Source organism: Amblyomma americanum, chromosome 1, assembly GCF_052857255.1.
Source record: "Amblyomma americanum isolate KBUSLIRL-KWMA chromosome 1, ASM5285725v1, whole genome shotgun sequence".
Lineage (NCBI taxonomy): Eukaryota > Metazoa > Arthropoda > Arachnida > Ixodida > Ixodidae > Amblyomma > Amblyomma americanum.
Window position 1 is genome coordinate 394292630 of NC_135497.1, and position 13256 is coordinate 394305885.

General features: G+C 45.0%; 1 long non-coding RNA gene across 1 annotated transcript; it reads right to left on the minus strand.

Moving 5' to 3' along the window:
- Positions 1-534: 534 nt before the first annotated feature.
- Positions 535-9309, minus strand: LOC144101986 (uncharacterized). The gene is made up of 3 exons (XR_013308133.1): positions 8878-9309; positions 5176-5389; positions 535-610 (listed from the first exon to the last, which is right to left on the minus strand). It is a non-coding gene; the product is annotated as an uncharacterized LOC144101986 (long non-coding RNA).
- Positions 9310-13256: the final 3947 nt, after the last annotated feature.

The following is a 13256-nucleotide window of genomic DNA, read 5'->3' on the forward strand; positions in this document are numbered from 1 at the left end:
AGAGATGACGTTTGTGGGTGGCGCCTTTCGGGAAAATTTTACTTTTCGAAGAAAATATAGTATTATTTCGTACTAGTAAGCTTCCGTTCAGACGCCCAGAGCAAGTTAACCAGTGTCAACGCTGCGAAAGCTGTATGACTACGATGTGCATGTGAGTGCGTGCGTGCGTGCGTGTGCGTGTGCGTGCGGTGTATGTGTGAGAGACATGGACTATGTGTGCTAGAGTGAAATCGTCGTGAGTGTTGAATGCCAGCCAGTGCGTGCGTGGACATCTTTCTTGCCTGCAGGGGGACATCGTAATATTCATTGTATTGTGACATTTATCATCCTCGATTTGCTCTAGCTGTCTTTCCGTTTCTTCAAATTTCCCCTCTGTGTAGTAGCATGCCGGGGACACGTCAACCCCTGTCCGCCTTTCCTCTCATTAAACTTTACTTGCTCTTGCCTCTTGTCGAGGTAGTTTTAATAAGCGAGACTCATTTGACGCATCAATCAATTCTGTATTACTGAAAATTTCTTAAAAGACAATAATAGGTCCGAAATTCTTCATCGGTGCTTCCCCGAACGCCGCCAAGACCACGAAGAAGCCGGCCGTTCCACCTGGCCCAAGCTGCATAGAAGATTACAGATACGACGCTGATTCTCAGTAAGGAATGGTTCCAGTACGAGTTCACATTCCAATACAGTATCTCAATACCCAACAAAAGAAAAGAATTTAGTTGAGTACTTGCAGCAGATGGCAATATAAACAGCACACTCGCGTACATTGCTGCGTTTTTCACAACAGTTTCAATATCGCATCTAAAGTTCTCCTGCAACATGTCAGTACAAACAAGAGTCACTTCAGCGTACGTCTACTCAAACGAACTTAAAAATGGATTTCTCACATCATTAAGAATAGCTACCAGAACACGGCGTCCGCGATTATATACAAGGCTTGCGAGTTTTTTTTTTTTTTAGTTTTGACACGCGATTCTTCATAATTGAAGGGCCCAGCCTATCCAGATTAGGCGCTGTCTTGTGCTTCCTGCTATTACAGTGAAGTACCACTTTTATCGTGCGTTCCCTGCAATGGAAGATATTAACTTTCCTTGGCCTGGTCATGCTAGGCTACCGTATTCACTCCAATATTGGTTGATGAGCAGTATAAATAGAGGCCCTAAATTCGCAAACCAGAAAAGAACGAACAATACGAATGTTGTGTCGGAGAGAAACGGAGGATCCAAGCCACCAGCATTCAGTTAAGGCGACGGGCACAACGCATAGTACATCATTGCTGTGACGGCGCCGTGCTGAACTTTGTCACCGAGATGTGAAACTTAGTCCTGAGCAACGCGCTAGAATACACGCGGGACGAAAAAGGCTTAATTTCGTTCGATTGAAGTAAGGAAGGTACACGGAACGTCCGAAGCATCACTGATGCCGTACATTACCAGCAGTAGTCATCAACAGCGGCACAAAACGAATGTCGCTGTAGCGCGCGAAAAGCACTACCTGTAGCACTACTTGGCTAAAGTAGGTGTATTAGCTTACACCTTCCAGCACCTCTATTTCAATTGTGAACTGCAGTTCCTTTGCGAGACTGTTCAATATTACTTTGGTTTGCTGCATGTTACTTTTTAGACCCACCATTCTAACCTGTCTAGCTCATTGATCATGCTTTGCAGTTCATCTCCAAACTGACTTAGCAAGACCATGCAATCAGCAAATCGCAGATCATTTATATATTCTCCTTTAACTCTTATCCCCAGCTGTTACCAACCAAGGCCTCGGAATACCTAATGTAAACAGGTTGTGAACAACTTTGGCGAGATCGTGCCTCACTGCTTGACACGCTTCTTTATTGGAATTTTATTGTTGACTTTATGGAGGAGTATGATAGATATCTTCCAATATTTTCTCATAAGATTCTTGTACACCCTGATTCCGCAACGCCTACACGTCTGCTGAGACTTCCACTGAGTCATCTGCGTTCTCGTAATCAATCAAAGTAATGTACACGTGTTTCACCTAAGATTTTTAAAAATTTTAAAACAGGCTTTTTGAGTTAGAAGAATTTTTCCGTCATTGCATTGTAAGCGGTGCCATGCATCATAATACAGCTAGGATGTGCTGACTAGCAGTCTGGTTATCTAATATTGAATGCTTAACTTTTAAACTCTTACTTCTAGGCTGTATAATCACCGAGAGTCGTTTCGGCCGGCGTAAGGTCCGGATCAATTTTTAGTTTCAAAAAGGCGGTTACCCTTGCCGCTGTGGCCCTAGAAATCTTGGATCTTTCGACAAGTTACGTGCACTGGACAGGTTGCTTTACTTGCAAGTTTCTGTAATGTGCATGCATTTTTCCGCGATGTATAAAAATATTTTTTCAGCCACAGTGTCCTCAGTAATTAAGGAGCCGGAAGTAATAGTCAGAAAGGTAACTATTTATTATCAATTAACCGGCCTCGCATAGTTAGCACATCTTTTCTGTATTCTGGTGTACTGCACTGCTGACAATGCTATGCCGAAAAAACTGCTCTTCTAGCTTGTTTAAGGACTTGGGTGAAACACACTGTGTTGGGCATGGTTATATTCTGCGGATTTCTCTATCACCAGATTGCTTGTGTTAATATGGTGTGTTGTCGAATATACTTTGCTAAAGCCTGTCTGATCATTGGGTTAATTGCAGTCTAAGATTGTCCTAACACTATTAGCGATTGTCTTGGTTATTACCTTGTAGGCAACGGACAGCATGCTGATCAGTGTAATTTTTCAAGCCCGTGTCATCTCCCTTCTCATAAATTAAGATAACTTCAGCGCTCTTACAAGCATCTGGTACGCTCGAGGTCGTAAGGGAATATTTATGCAGGGCGGCTAGTGTTTCTAGGACAATCTGTCCTCCGTCCTTCAACAGACCTGCTGTTATGTGATCCTTACCAGCTGCGTTCCACCTTTGCTCCTAAGGCTGTCTTCCTGTTTCGTTTCTGCTAGGATATCCCATTGCTGTGAGCTACTGCGTCTCTGATTAACTTTTTTTATATTCGCTTCTGTATAAATCTGTGTAGAACTCTTCGGCTACTTTAACTATCTTACCCTTAATCCTAATGATATTGCCCTCTGTCTCTGAACGCATACATCTGGCCTTTACCTATGCCTACTTTCCTCTTCGCCGCTTTTAGGCTACTTCCGTTCTTTTGAGCACACTCGATTTTCTCCATATGAAGCTCCCTTATGTCGGCTATCTTTTTCCTATTTATTAACATTTATAGCTCTGCCCGTTCTATTTTGTCTCTAGGGCTAGACGCCCTCATACTTTGGGTTTTCTTAATCAGATCTTCCGTCTCCTGAGATAGCTTGCGGGTGTCTCGTGGAACCATCCTACCTGCTACTTATAATGCACACTCCGTAATGATAGAAGTCAGATTATCGTTCATTGTTTGAACGTTAAGATCGTCTTTCTCAGTGTAAGGCGAATATCTGTTCTGCAATGATTTCCTGGATCCCTCTACTTTCCCTTTAACTGAGAACTTGTTAATAGCCTTCTGCCTCACTCGTTTCTTCCGTTCTCTCTTGAAGTCTGAGCTCTCAAATTCGAGACCTTACCATTCTGTGGTCGCTGCAACGCACCTTTCCAAGGACATCTGAATCCTGAACGATGCCAGTGTGAGCCCGTAGTATGAAGTCTATTTCATTTTTATTCTCACCATTGAGGCTCTTCCCCGTCCACTACCTGTTATCTCGTTTGCGGAGGAACGTATGCATATTCCGCAAATTACTTCTCTCAGCGGACTCATTAGATACTAATAACTCCAGCCTGCTTCTTGCCTAACTTCGCATTGAAGTCCCCCATCACTACAGCATACAGTGATTTTACATTGTTCGTTGACTGTTTCACCATTTCGCGTCTACATAGAAGATTTCAACAATCACCATGGCTGCATGTAGGCGGGTAGGCCTGCGTCACCTTCAGCTTGAACCTCGTATTAAACCTAACTACGATAGCTGCCGCCCTCTCGTTAATACTTAAAACTCATTAATTGTGCCAGCTACATCATGATTGATGAGGAATCTCACACCTTCTTCTGCTTTGTGCTCTAATTGACGATAGCAGAGTACGTGCCCGCCCCTTGGTAATATATACGCCGCATCTGTCCTCAGCTCACTAAGCAGTATGGTATCGCATTTAATGTCCGCTAATCCACGATAGCTCAGTACGTGCCCGCCCCTTGCTCTGTGTACGCCTCATCTGTCCTATCCTCAAGAAGCCCTTGGACATCTCATTTATTGCACGCTAGTAACAGCCCTGCTAGGCTAGAATCACTGGATAAGGTTCTAGCATTAAACTTTGGCAGGTGCAGTTTCCAATGGCGGTCTGTCCGGAGCCAGAGATACTCTTCACCCTCCGCCGCGTCACAGGTTTGAGCCCCCCTCCTTGGTCAGTTGCTCCGGAGCCGCTGGGAACTCGGGGCCGATGGTTAATTCGTTTGATCATAGAAGGTTGTGGCCGACTACTACATAGAGTGGCCAAATCCTGTTCTAGTAAGGGAGTGCGTCGTCGGCTCTGTTCACCGTGATCAGGTCGCACAGCAGGCCTGGTTGTGCAATTATAAGGACCAGTGGAGTTTTCTTTTTCAAATTCGGTGACGATTTGCGCGGCACCAGGATTTGAACCTCGGTAATCATTCGCGAGGCGGATGCTTCATCTCTACGCCATCGTTGCGGCTGAGGCAATGCACTTTGAGGCTAAGATAGAAGGAGGCCATCTTCTCAACCACTACAGTGTAGGAGGATGTCAGACTGCAGGCAGTGCTTCCGTCTGGTCTCCACCATATGAAAATGTAAGGACGAAATCAAACTGCTTTCGAGGTAAGAGCTGCTTTCACGTCGCTAACGGAATCATCGTAAAATTCAACGAATAAGTATGAAAGCACATGCTCGTACTTTTCAGCCTCAGAGCTTTTAAATACACCCAAAAATTTAAGGACTCTCTAGCTAGTTGCTACCTCACGGCACACTCTTCTTTGGCACACTTGAGACGGCGAAATCAACGCGTAGAGTTTTCGCCAGACTGCGTGACGGCGAGAGCTGCCATTGCTGTTCCTTTTCCTACTTATTTAATCTACGCTAGGAGCTGTATGCAGGTACCGATTAAATGCGCGCGAAGTGTGTATGCGTGCATTATAAGGTACTTACGCTATCGCACCGGAGATGCCGCAGCAGCAGCCCCGTCCTAGAACCACCGCCGCCGAAGGCGCCCTCCCGAACTGTACCTTTTCAGCAGTGTGGTGGTGGTCGGCCACGCAAAGGCCATCATTAGCGTTGCCGCCACCATCCTCACGGATATTTGAACGGCGCAAAAACATACTTTTACGCAAGGAATATCGGCGGGCCATGTCTTGGTGGTGGGCTGCAACAGAAAGTTTCGGACGATTTGTACGGCAACCTCTACAGAGAAAACATTAACAGAGGCGAAAAGCACCCGCGTCCCATTCGAGACTCCGTAGTTTATAGCCGGGAAACCCGCGTTTGTCGCTGGAGTTTTGTAATTTATTTTTATTTTTTACAAGATCCAGGCCGTCATGAAGGGGGTGGGTGGAAATGAGAAATATATACACAGAAAAGTAGAGGCAGAAAGAAAAAATCGCGATGCAGACGATTGTTCGACAACATACTTGGTGATAAGTGGCTTGAAGGATGACGCGTCTTCAATGCAGGCGATATGGGTGGAAGGTGGTTCCAGTCAGTGCAGGTCTTCGGTCAGAGAGAATTAAAAAGCACATTCATTGTACAAGTCGGGATGGCAACCTTGTGCGAATTATTAATACGTGATGATACGTATGATGGGACTGAAGAAAAATTCTTGTTTTGGTGTCTCATTATGAAAGAAAGTGCTGTGGAAAAGACTGATGAGTGAAATGTTTCTGCGAACTGCGAGATTAGTCAGACCAAGCTTAGATTTCAGTAAAGAAACATTAGCCGCGCGAGAATAATTCGAAACGACGAAGCGAGCTGACCGATTCTTAACCGATTCTATTGCATGGAATAAATTGAGTTATGTGGGGTCCAATAGTGATGATGCGTATTCTAACACAGGCAGAATTAGTGTTTGATATAAAAGTAACTTCAGATGGGATGGAGCCTGAGAGAACTTTCTGCGTATGGTAACCAAGGACATGCTCTGCATTGTTAATCACATATTCGATGTGCATGCGCCAGGATAAGTTGTTACTGATGTAATCAGCAAGTTATTTATAAGACGAGACGCTCTATAGTGAAACTCCATTAATCTTTTAACCGAACGTTTTGAACGGGATGACTTGCGTGAGATGGACGCAACTTAACGCTTTGTCGGGTTGAGAACCATAGACCATGCCTGACATCAATTAAATGCATTATCAAGATCGCACTGAAGGAGGGAGCCATCGTTAGCGTTATGCTTTGCACGAAAAAGAACACCGTCATCAGCAAAAAGCTGAAGGGAAGAGTTAAATCCAATCGGAAGGCCATTAATGTATACCAGAAAGGGTACAGGACCCGGAGCAGAGCCTTGGGGAATACCAAATGCTACGTCACACGGGGATGATAGAGAGTGGTTAGCTGATACAAACTTGGTGCGGTTAGTCAAGAAGCACTTAATCCATTTGAGAAGACTAGGGCCAATATTTAGGGATGTGATGCGACACCTTATCGAAAGCATTGGCAAGGTCGAGACAGCTGCAGTCGGTTAGTAAACCGCTATCTAAAGACGACGCCAATATCGTGGTAACAGGAACTTAAGAGTTACTTTCTAGAAAAAAAACGACTTTAGAATATATAATCTACTCAAAGAATACAAAGAATACAATGTTTACAAAGAATACTTGTTAATGAAAGTGGTCTATAGTTAATAGAAGAATTCGGATTACCTTGCTAGAAGAGTGGAACCACCCTCGTTACTTCCAATCAGCCGGAATTGTGGCGTGTTCGGCATACTGGGTGGAAAAGTGCGCTAAATATATGCTGAAATAAGCAGCAGTGTTGTTCAAAAACTTCGAACTAATGTCGTCAGCACCGGAACTGGATGACAGCTTTAGACTCTGGATTAAAGTCACAATGCCAGCAAAATCGATGACAATCGATGACGTATGGGGCTGCATCGAAAGAGCAATCAGAAAACGATTTCGCAAATGCCAGGTTTAAGGCACTGCAGCATTCATCACTTGTCATGATATTCAGAGCACTAACAAAAGCTTGAATGACAGTTCCTTCTTAGGGTCCGGTAGTATTCCAGCACTCAGATGGATTAGTGGAAAGGAGTGACGGCATTGGTGCTATTTAGATAGAGATGCTTGAGTGTTTTGATAGCTAGTGAATATCACTCTATGCAGACCAACGTTCCGTAGTGTTGGAACGTTTTGCGAAGGCGAAAGAAGCGTTTCTTCTTATTTTAAAGCCGTTTCATGGCGGCAGTGAACCACAGTGATATGGATTTTCTATTTGAAATTCGACATTTTAGGACGTACTTATCGAATAGTGACGCGACTGAATTCTTAAATAGAACCGAATAATGGCCAGCTGTTCTCTCGAAAAAGTAGGTATACAGTTTTCTATGAAGAGTGCTAGTTTGCAGTTAATTGATGCGTAGTCGCCTCTCGAATAGTCTAATTGTCTTGATCCTGCTAACTTTCTTAATAGCCTGCGCTGTTATTTCGAAGTGAATGAGACAATGATCATTCAAAACAGGCGTGTAAGTTATATGATGTAGGAGATCAGGAGCAGTGGTAAGAATTAAGTCTAACAGGTTAGATGTACCAGAACCAAACCTTGTAGGCTCTGAGACAAGCTAAGCTGGTATATGTTCAAGAAAGATTAGCTGATCTGCGGAAGTATGCCTGACAGAAAGGAATCGGACCAATCTATTTAAGAACTTTTCAATAAGGTGGCAATCTTGAGAAAGGAAAGTCCATTAACGGTTCATGTGATTCATTTCGTACGCGCCCGGTATAACACGACAGCGTTAAAGAGCCCGTGTCGCAGATAAGACGGCGTCACCGTTGGCGCCCGTTGTGGGCTTGGGCGTCGTAGACTGCGGCCGAAAAGTCCACGAAAAATCCCTAAAGAGGCAACCCAGGTGGCAGGTTGGCTAGCTAGGTCACGCGAACTTCTGGCGTTATCACAACCTGCCCACCGGATTGTGCGCAAACTGGTCGTGAGATGTTGCTCAGGAAGAGCAACCAGTCTAACACGAACCCCATCAGTGGCAGCACCTGCCATCGAAAGGCAGTGGCGCGTCGCTTGACGTCTAGGCCACTGCCCCAGAAGTGTCATGAGGACTGCCGGGAATCTATTACTGTCAAGCAGAGAATCACCAATTCCGCGTATATGGGCATTAACTCATGCTTATGTGTCCCCCAGAATGTTTTAGTGCCGTAGCACTATAAGGCGCTGATTCCGTTTTCGGGCATGCGTGCGTACAGAACTTATAGGTATGTACTTATGTCCCTGAAGCCTGCTGTGGCAGGCGGCCTACCTGCCCATTGAGTTGTGGGCAAACTGAAAGATATATGCACCTGGCAGGCCTTAATCACTGCGAAGGCCTCGATGAAGGCCTTGAAGGTAAATATCTACCAGATAAAGCCCTTCAGGTTAAATGCGTTTAGCACGATAAGGGCATTAAGTTCCTACCGTAATTAGTGCTACCGCGCGATATTCCGCGCTTGGCCATGCTGAACGTTCTGCTATTTTTTATTGTGTCACTCTTATTTGAAGCGAAAGCCTGCACCTTAGAGCTACCCTAGTGAGTTGGCTGGCCATGTTCAGAATTGTGTGTTCCCTGATTGAGACGTACCTAGTACGACGTTGGCCAAGGCATGTAATATCAGGAACTCAAGAAAGCAATCTTCAAAAATGCCTCACCGTGGCGGTAACCAAGAGGGTGGGTAATTGCTCTGCCGTGATGGGTACACTCGCGACTGCTCCTCGCGACATCCGCGGTCCTTGTTCTGGAGCGGGGTGGTGCCGCCCAACTCCAGCGCCGAGTGCCCCGTGCGGTGGCTGAACCGAGCAGAGGGAAGGCCCAGGGCAATGTCGGAGACCGGTGACCGCCGAGATGAAGGCGGCGCGCTGTTCGTGGTGTGGCCGCCCAGCAGTCTCAGAGGCTGGCTCTTTGTTCAGCAACGGCCAGGCAACCAAGGTGCAATCAAGAGCATCTTCAGCGGCGCGGAATCTGCGAGCCATGGGTTGGTCGAACGGCGGTGGAGAGACGCGTACAATGCGGCCGCGCCCCATCGACGAAAGAGCCTCTGACCAGTGTCAGGTAGCTGGAACAAGAGAGCGGGTGCAACGAACGCCACGAAGGAATCTTCTTTGCCTTCTGCTCCGTGCTCTTTACGGCGCGTGTCTAAAAGTCAATGCTAGGAATAATTGGTGCATGTAGGTAAATGCAACAACTTCAAATGCCTGACCGTAGGGCAGAAAAAAACGGAGGGAAAAGAAAAAAATGAAGGTGTGTGAGAAAAACTTAACTAAACTGCATGTATAATCAGAATACATCCCTAATTTCATGACTGATTGAAACACTTCTTTTACTGAATCCCGCCATGTGCACATTGCTTGAGGCAACTGTGCGGGCATATGGTCCCACAGCTGTTACGACGACCGAGGCGAATTCTTATATTTCGCACAGTGGTCTCAGCAATGTCACGCTCTAATGGGTCGGGAAAACGCAATTAGGTTGTAAAAAACATTATAAATATGTCTGCAATCTTTTTGGCATACGTGTTAAAGAAAATTCCAGGGTTTAATTTGGTATGCCACCATATTTCAACATTAATGCCAGTTATTACAACTTATTCACGCACATTTAGAAAAGTAATGAATTCTCTGCAACTTTGTAAAAGAAGTCCATAGGAAACTAAGTTAGTAAAGAGCAAAGAAGAAAAATGACATGCATCAAAATGTTATGTATAACAAAAACATATATGTTCCCTTTGCTTTCAAGCGACACGTGAGAATATTTAACAGCTTTTTCCCTGTGCAATTGCAAAGACCCTTTACAATGCCAGCTAAATGCTTTCTGAACTTCTATGTTGTGAAGCACCGACCAAAGCCAACCTGACTGAAAGCTTAATGTGATTTGGGATGCGAAAAAATGCTACACGGAAGTATATGCGCCCTAACACATTTCAAGCTGGGAAGGTGCGGTCTGGAACACTTGTATTTCTTCACTGTTCGTAACATCTCAAACGAAAGAGGAGCACGGACATGAGCCGGCAGCCAAGCAGTGCTATTATTAATGAAGGATTATAAAGATGAGGGCACTGTAAATTTTATCCTCGGTCTTCATTACACCGTCGGGCTTCCGAGCAGTCACAGCCGCCGCTTTCGCAGTGGTGCTCCTTTCACGCTAGGCTACTGTCCAAGCAATGGTCGCTTCACTGCCGCATTTCAAGCGCTGAAATATATTGTAATGTAAGAGGGTACGCTTGGGGATGGGGAATACGTTTTACTAATTTGTGCACAATTTGCATGACGACAAACTTGAGGGTCACGTCTCACAGCACAACACACGCCTCAAGGGCTTTTCGCAAGCGCGTCGAACCTATTCAGACGCAATAACGAAGAAACGAACCTTCGAGATTCAGGAGATGCAGTTCGATTGTTCTCACACCCTCCGAGGAGCGGAGTAAATACAAGGGCTAGGCGACGTCACCCAGAGCTGCGTGGATGGCACGCGAGCGCGAGAAGTAAATATACTTGTGGTAACCGCCAGCGCGTGCTCCTCGCGTTCAAATCCCAGGGAACAAAATTTTTGACACGGCTTGTTAATTCATTCATCCCACCACAACAGACTGGAAGCCATTTCCTCTCACTGTACATACGTCAAGCACGACTGTCCGCTTCTCCAGAGGTCGTCGGAGTGAGGTCTTCGCACGAACCACCATCCGAGCTGAAGCCCACTACAGCCGCGTTGGCCGATTCAAGGACGCGTCCGAACAATACCACCTAGACAAACTCAAGGCCTCCGCACGCGTCCGTGACGTCACACACAGCAGATGGGCCTGGAAGTCAGCTTCACCCCACGCGGTATTTCCGGTTGCCCGTCGGGCACCCATTTCTCAAAATACTGCGTGTTTTGTGCCAGCGTAATATTAGTATTTAACGGTTTCTGATTAGAATATGTATTCTTCAGGAACAGGCGGGAACGTGAAATAATCGACGCCTTCGCTATGCATGTTGCTCCAAATAAGCAATGCGTCAGCTCCGCTTTGGTGGTGTTAGGGAGAACTGAATTAAACTACCTCAAGATAAGTAATCTTCGGCTGTTGTAAAGGCACGTGTTGTTCGTTTCTCTTCTATTTTATTTCTTTCTTCATATCGCTCTTGTCAGTGCGGTGCGGTCTTCCCTCTTCTGCGCATGATTTGACGTTAACATTTGTATATATATTCATGTTTCTTCATAGAATAAACAGTTGCTAGGAAGCGCTTTGTCCTGTTTGTTCGTCCCTTCTCGTATTTTGACAGCGCTTATCATCCCTTTCAAGAATGCATTTCCAACTAGCCCCAGTTGTAGCTCCTTTGACTTTTTTTTAATTCTTCCTAGTCAGTTGTCTTGCATCCATAAAATGATTACACTATTCACTTCCCACTCATAACCACTTCAGTAAAAATCGAACATTCCCCTATGCTTTCCTTGGTTGCATTGACTGTCAGCTTCCTTGATATGTTATTTTATACTACTTCACGTTGCACGGGATGTTTCACAACAAACCAGCAAGATTTCTAAAAAAAAGTTGCAACGAATACAGTGAATAAAGAGTTTATTTAAGCACTTCACACTCACACACACATACACAAAGAATATAGCTGTCACCAAGTTGTGTGATTTGGTGAGATGCGCACACAAGAATCCAGTACAATTTGTTCAGTGCCATACTGTATGAAACAGGAACAAACATACCCATTTGAATTTACATGTCCATCATACAGAAGGGAAAAAAAATTTGGTACACAAGTTACCACTCACTACAGTTCTATCAAATGTTCTATAGCTGCAGTTGCTAAGTATGAAAAGAACATGTACAGATTATAAAATGCCTTAATACAAAGCTATCTTTATAATGTAATCAGGTGTGCAAGAAAGGTCTGCTATCTCAGAAACACTTGCCATTAAACTATACAGTCATCAATCCTCAACTCTTTAGAGTTTGCATTTTTCGCTGCCCCTTCGACACTGTTGTGTTGTTTTTCGTTTTGCACAGATTATTTAACAGCGTGTTGGCAGCAGCACTCAAAATATGGTGCATGACTTTTCCTGGCGAATGACCAGAATCACAAGTATCAAGATCTCCAGAATCGTGGAGAATGGTTGACACAAGAGAAACAACGGCCTCCTTCTGATTTGGAAGAGCCAGAAATTTGAATGCATACTGCTCACTCCTCAATTTGTCAAGGACTATTTCTGTATAAAGTACAGCGTTCACAACGACATCTCGTGGAAACTTTAATCCTCCTCTTGTCATGCCTGAAATGAGCAGTGTGTCATCATGGTCCAAACTGGTGTTATCCAGGACGAGATTGTCCTTGCACGACATACACATGAGCTTTTTCAGTGTTGCATGGGCACAGTGTCCCGCAACATACGTAACAGCGGGAATCATCGACGATTTTTTGGCTACATCAGCATTGGTCACTGCTATACTGAACTGTGCACAAAGTGATTCAACACTTATGACGGAGATCGGTTCTGCAATAATGTCAAGATCAGGCATGTCCAGTACTTTTTGAAGCCTTAGCTTGTTCTCAGATTCATAAATCTGCCTGATCGAGACATGGTATTGGGCTCCGGATAGCTGGCGATACTTCCCGAATCTATCCTCAAGGCAATCTGTTTGAAATTTTCCAAGGAGCACATACCGAAATCCCAGCTTTTCCGGGCAGTGTAAAGCGATCTCATGCAGAGCGTGGCTCGTGTGGCCAAAAGCCATGTGAGATTCTTTCGTCAGGTGGCCAGCATCGTGTCTGAGGCTAGCCCAGTAGTCTAGCCACTCTGGTATTTTCCTCAAAAATTCAAGCTGTGGACATGTTGTTGACGCAATCGGAGACTGCATTTCATCACGCAGGCGTTCACCTTTTCTTGGCGTCTTTACATTCACTATTCGCCACCATGTCAAAATGGTGTTTATAAAATCTGCTGTTCCGCTAGCATGTTGTACAGCGGAACATTGCAGTGCAGCTGCTGTCAATTCATTAAAAATCCTGAGAGCAAGCTTAACGTTCTGGCGCTCCATAGTTGA